Source organism: Rutidosis leptorrhynchoides, chromosome 9 (assembly GCF_046630445.1).
Source record: "Rutidosis leptorrhynchoides isolate AG116_Rl617_1_P2 chromosome 9, CSIRO_AGI_Rlap_v1, whole genome shotgun sequence".
NCBI classification, from domain to species: domain Eukaryota; kingdom Viridiplantae; phylum Streptophyta; class Magnoliopsida; order Asterales; family Asteraceae; genus Rutidosis; species Rutidosis leptorrhynchoides.
In genome coordinates, this window is record NC_092341.1 from 216,016,757 (window position 1) to 216,024,268 (window position 7,512).

The following is a 7,512-nucleotide window of genomic DNA, read 5'->3' on the forward strand; positions in this document are numbered from 1 at the left end:
GCAAAGTTCACACAGATCTTAATATAGCGGATCCTCTCAAGAAGCTCTTACATGGAGCGAAACATACTGGACATGTTTGTGCACTTGGGCTTCGATATTCTAGTGATTGGTCATGATCTGTTTTAAGTATTGTAACGGAACGAAGTAGTTCAAACTCATTAATACAATTATGGCATTAATTTATCTTGAGTTATGTTCCTATTTTGCATATTTTATCCATGAATAAGTTATTATTCTAAATTCCGTAGTCGATCACATTTGTGGGAGCAAGTGTGAGGTTTAGACTATTATGAACTTGGATTGGTATACATTCAGGGACTGAATGTGGGCCAAGGTTGCTACCAAGGTTCATAGATATTTGTGGGATACAAATATTGGAAGACCCGCCCTCAAGATTTACTAAATGGAGCCTTTGTGGTTGATCACATGTAGTCATGATTAAAGGCGAATATCATTGTATCCTCTGACCTGAGATACATATTGGGTTCGGATATTTACCAAGTATTGTGCCTTGATTCTTTCCTTCGCTAGTCTGAAATATGGTAGTTCATAAGGGAGAGCTCAGGTACAATGCAAGGTACATATTTAGGACGTATGTAGTCAAGATGGAATTTGTCCCTCTTATTCGTTGAGAGTCAGATGTCTAAGGCCTGATAAAGTTAAATCTAGAAGAGAGTGATCACTCTGTGTCTCTTGGATTTAACATGACATCTAGGACGAAAGGAAATAATGAAAAGATTCACCTATTAATATTCGAGATGGGAACTCGAAAGGGATGATGTTATTGAATGGCAAAAAGTCATAACATATTGGGGGTGATGGACGGTCGTTAGGTGGTATCCGTCACCTGCATTAATTTCTTATGTTTCTCGTGCAAGTGGGAGATTGAAGGTTTTTTGTATGCCCGAGAGACATATTTAATTAATGTGGCTAATATGTTATGATCCAAGTCGGGTCATACCCAATAACAAGCTTACCGACACTTTACAAGTATTTAATCTTAACGGTTGGATCGTTAAATAAATACGCGACACTTGAAATTTAGAAAATCGGTTTTCTAAAATATTATCACTTGAGATAAATTATTTGGATAATTTACACAATGAGGATTTAATTATTTATAGGTGTAAATAATTATAATGTGTTATATTTTATAAATGGTTTTATAAAATATGCAAGTAACAAAATAAATGTATATGGTTATATATATATATATATATATATATATATATATATATATATATATATATATATATATATATATATATATATATATATATATATATATATATATATATATATATAACAATCCTATCGAATAAAAAAAGAGAGACCCATGATGGTGGCAGATTTTGTGTCTCCAAGAAGAGCATCTCATGCTCATATTTTGTTGCTTTTGAGTGCACAACTCCTCATACAAGTGCTAGACTCTATAACCATGCAAGAACAAAAAAGTAAGAGGGTGTGAAACACAAAAGAACAACAAGAAAAATCTGTTTCTGCTGAGCATTCTGGCCGAACTGTTTAAGGCAGAATAGGGGGTGGTTCTTGCTTGGTTAACTAGTGTTTCAAGTGCCTAATTAAATCCTAACCAAAGGCTAGGTGTTGGGGCATAAGCTTGGGGTATTTCTCCTTGAGGTTTCATCCTTTTGAAGCTCCATTTTGCATCATCTTCTTTGACATTCCTGCTGTCCAAAATTCAGCCCTCTACAATCTTAGAGGAGGTATAAACACTCTTCTAATCTTGATATATTTGTAAGCATGATTTCAAGACTTGATATTAACATGGAATTCAAACAAATGGTTTAACATATAAACTTGTTTTCTTGATTATTATGCTTCCGCTTATATGAACTCTATATGAATTGGTTTCATGAATATGTTTACTTTAAGAACTTGTTGAAATATTGAATTCCATCAAGTGATACGAGGTGTTAAGTACACTAATGGATGTTGTGAACTCCGATGGTCTTTCGCGGGCACCATTCCCTTACGATTGGTTAACCATGGTTATGTGTTGTAGTGTAGCATATTATATTGTTCGAGTTATATGCTATTGTTTGTGCTAGCTTGCGTATTAGAGATTTAGCATTGTACTTTGCGATGGTATGCTAATTATATTGCTAGCGTGTATGCGGTAATTGTGTAAGTGATTGCAAGTAAGTATATTATATATGTATATGTATAATTATTGCATTCACTAAGCGTAAGCTTACCCCTATCGTTGTTTACCTTTTTACGGGTATTATGATTATGAAGCTAGCTAGTTGTTAGACTAGATGCTTAGGAGAGCTTGGGCTCGATGGGGTAGCTTTTGGACATTTGGACGCGAAGGGGGGATTTGGTAGTCCCCAGGATTATGCTCTTGGTATTGGGTTGGGTTATTGAGTCTTAACCCGTATATTATGATGTAAATACTTTTATTTAACGTTTGTGATGTAAAACTTGATTTGGATGTTACAAAGTGTTTGGTTGTTAATTTAAAGTGTTAAATGTGTTTTGAAATGAATTGGAGCTGATCAGGTCTGCTGGACGCCGTCCAGATGGGATGGACGACGTCCAGTATAACGTGGGTTGGGTGTTTTCTGTCTCAGAACACTTAAGTGTAATTGGACGCCATCCAAGGATTTGGACGCCGTCCTGTCCTTTGTTACTGGACGCCGTCCAGAGGTCTGAACGCCGTCCAGATGGTCTGTTAAAAAAAAATTAATTAAGTCGTGTTTTTGGTAAAATGATGTCGGGTCGTTACACAACCCTGATGCTGACCCTGGTGACCGTTATCATATATGCGTTGATGCCTTTCCGGATATCACCCTCCGTTGTGCTGCATGTAATCCCTTTCAATCATCTGCGCTCCCATTTCTCTAGCTCTCAAGTGCTTTTGACCTATCACCAATGCTTGATGTAAAGTTTTATGGATATCATATCATAGTGCATGGATGAGGCTTGAAAGATGACGTTGATCAAGACAAAAGATAAAACCACACACCAACTGAGATTCTAGTATATCTGGAATCTTCTGACATTCCACAGTGTAGCGTTTCATAAATGTACTCAAAATTGACTACTATGAATAGTGATTTCATGCGCATCTAAGTGCGTTAGTGTACAACTTCTTAAACTCTGATATTGCATAACAAATTGGGCTTGTAGATCCAAAAAACTAGTGATGCTTCTGGGCGGTATACTTGCGAACCATTGATGTTTTTGCGAGGTGTATACGAAATAGTTATAATTTTACTGTTAAATACTATTAAATACGATACAATTTTACACAAGTTATTTATTTATTTATAGAGTGGATATACCTAAACCTTGCTACAAAACTTATAGGTAGTGTACCTAATCGTAGAGTAGTGTAGTTTTTAGTAAGTCCGGTTCATTCCACAGGGAGCTAGTGATACGTACTATATTTTTAACAACTATATTTATATAATATAAATATATAAGTAGTAATAATATTATATAAAAGGGGGGTTTTACCGTTTATTGACCGGTTTGTCGATTTTAAATAAAGCGTAAAAATAAATGACGAAAATATAAATGATAGAATTTAAATTGCGATAAAGTAAATTGCAGTAATTAAAATGACAGTAAATAAAGGTACGATGAAATATGAAATAAAAGTATTATGCTTATTTAAACTTCCGTAATCATGATGTTTGACGTTTTGATTTTAATTAATTGTTACCCGGGTTAATTGTCCTTTGTCCTGGATTATTTAATACCTATTTAGTTTTTGTCCATAATAGTCCATCGGTCATAATTATAAAATGCTCATCAAATTAACCTTATTCCCGAAGTCAAATATTCCAACTAATTAGGGATTCGAACTGTAACAAGGTTTTAATACTTTGTTTAATAATTACACCAGGTTATCGACTGCGTGTAATCCAAGGTTTTATTACTTTGTTAACAATTACACCAATTATCCTTGTATGTAATCCACCCCTGTTTTAATGAGATATGAATATTAATTTACCCACTTGATCAGAATGAATAATCAATTACCCAACCCGAATAATTAATTAAAAGATTGTAAACGATGTCGTATAAATGTCACTAAATAGAATATACATAATCATTTTAATAATTATTAGATTAACTAATTTGAAGATAGGTTCGACAGATTCTATTGAGTTGTCATTCGATTAGATAATACCCTCTATCTATTAAAAGTCAATAGTCTAATGTCTACAAGTGTCAGTCTTTTGCCCAAACCTTAATTATGGTACAAAATCTAATAACCCCGTCTTAATATTTAGCCCAACATCACGATTATTTCGGCTCAAATAAGCATAATAATAACTTAGTTACGAGACATTAATTTAAAAGGGAAGAACATAGCTTACAGTGATTATTTATCACGTTGCGTTACCCGGACAGAGTTCCGACTTTAAAACCCGTAAAACATTCTTACAATAACCTTATTATTATTAACTTAAAATTAAAATTATATTATAAATATATATATATTTACGTTACATAGAAAGGAAAAGAAAAAGATGTGTTAAAACTCGCAGAAGACTGGCGAATTTATAGGACCTGGCCACCTTTTCCCTGCCATGAGATCGCATGGGATTAAGGCAGCCAGGCCATGCGATCGCATGGCCAGCTGTATCAGGCCACCTACTTTTGTTTTCTTCTTGCCGACAATTTATTTAAATATATATATAAATATATATATATATATATATATATATATATATATATATATATATATATATATATATATATATATATATATATATATATATATATATATATATATATATATATATAAAATATATAATTTATATTAATTATATATATATTATATTATATTATATTCTTGTGCATAGTTGACTTGTAATTTTAGCTCCGTTGCGTCGCGCGTTGATAGTTGGCTCAGGTCCCGGTTCCAGATTTTTGAACGTCCTTTCGTACGCGGAGATATCTTGTACGTTGCATTCCGCGACTCGTACTCTTGTCATTTTTAGACGTTTCTTATCAATAAATGGAACCACTTGAATTATATCTTGTTCATTTGAGCTTTTTGGTCATTTGCGTCTTCAAATCGTCGTTTTCTTCTTTTGTCTTCGCACTTATTTATTTAAATGAATATTACATAAAAATAGAACAATTGCAACTAAAAGGTTTACATATTGGAAGGATATTGTGCCTAAATATATGTTCATTTGGAGCACTATCAAATATCCCCACACTTGAGCTGTAGTGACCCGAACTTTTTCATGTTTATATATATTAAATGAAATTGATATTTATATGATTAAGTGTTTCCAACATGTTAAGCAATCAAACTTGTTAAGACTTGATTAATTGAAATAGGTTTTATGTAGACAATTGACCACCCAAGTTGACCGGTGATTCACGAACGTTAAAACTTGTAAAAACTATATGATGCAATATATATGGATATATATATAGTTAACATGGTATTATGATAAGTAAACATATCATTAAGTATATTAACAATGAACTACATATGTAAAAACATGACTACTAACTTAATGATTTCGAAACGAGACATATATGTAACGATTATCGTTGTAACAACATTTAACTGTATATATATCATACAAAGATATATTAATATATCATAATATCATGATAATGTAATAATTTAACATCTCTTTAGATATAATAAACAATGGGTTAACAACATTTAACAAGATCATTAACCTAAAGGTTTCAAAACAACATTTACAACTAACGACTAATGATAACTTAACGACTCAGTTAAAATGTATATACATGTAGTGTTTTAATATGTATTCATACACTTTTTAAAGACTTCAAGACACTTATCAAAATACTTCTACTTAACAAAAATGCTTACAATTACATCCTCGTTCAGTTTCATCAACAATTCTACTCGTATGCACCCGTATTCGTACTTGTACAACACACAACTTTTAGATGTATGTACTATTGGTATATACACTCCAATGATCAACTCTTAGCAGACCATGTGAGTCACCTAACACATGTGGGAACCATCATTTGGCAACTAGCATGAAATATCTCATAAAATTATAAAAATATTAGTAATCATTCATGACTTATTTACATGTAAATAAAATTACACATCCTTTATATCTAATCCATATACCAACAACCAAAAACACCTAAAAACACTTTCATTCTTCAATTTTCTTCATCTAATTGATCTCTCTCAAGTTCTATCTTCAAGTTCTAAGTGTTCTTCATAAATTCTATAAGTTCTAGTTTCATAAAATCAAGAATACTTCCAAGTTTGCTAGCTTACTTCCAATCTTGTAAAGTGATCATCCAACCTCAAGAAATCTTTCTTATTTACAATAAGATATCTTTCTAATATAAGGTAATACTCATATTCAAACTTTGATTCAATTTCTATGAATATAACAATCTTATTTCGAGTGGAAATCTTACTTGAACTTGTTTTCGTGTCATGATTTTGCTTCAAGAACTTTCAAGCCATCCAAGGATCCTTTGAAGCTAGATCTATTTTTCTCATTTCCAGTAGGTTTATCCACAAAACTTAAGGTAGTAATAATATTCATAACATCATTCGATTCATATATATAAAACTACCTTATTCGAAGGTTTAAACTTGAAATCACTAGAACATAGTTTAGTTAATTCTAAATTTGTTCGCAAACAAAAGTTAATCCTTCTAACTTGACTTTTAAAATCAACTAAACACATGTTCTATATCTATATGATATGCTAACTTAATTATTTAAAACCGAAAAACACGAAAAACACCGTAAAACCTGATATACGCCGTCGTAGTAACACTGCGGGCTGTTTTGGGTTTGATAATTAAAAACTATGATAAACTTTGATTTAAAAGTTGTTTCTCTGGGAAAATGATTTTTATTATGAACATGAAACTATATCCAAAAATCATGGTTAAACTTAAAGTGAGGGTATGTTTTCCAAAATGGTCATCTAGACGTCGTTCTTTCGACTGAAATGACTACCTTTACAAAAACGACTTGTAACCTATATTTTTGACTATAAACTTATACTTTTTCTATTTATATTCATAAACTTAAGTTCAATATGAAACCATAGCAACTTGAAACACTCAAAACGGATTTAAAACGAAGAAGTTATGGGTAAAACAAGATTGGATATTTTTTTATTGTTGTAGCTACGGGAAATATTGTAACAAATCTATATTAATCATATCCTAGCTAACTTATATTATATTATACATGTATTCTAATATATTATGTAATCTTGGGATACCATAGACACGTATGCAAATGTTTTGACATATCATATCGACCCATCTATATATATTATTTGGAACAACCATAGTGAAGCGTCCTGTTCATATCGAATATAAACGTCACGTACTCATTGGTGTCATTGCGAGGCATTGACCTCTATATGTGTGTGACGCCCTGTACTAAATCATCATGTACGGACCATCAACAACAGGATCATTACAAGGTTAAGTACTATATGCGATTTCAAAAAGAGTTTGCATTCATAAATAAAGGTGACGTCATAACTAAC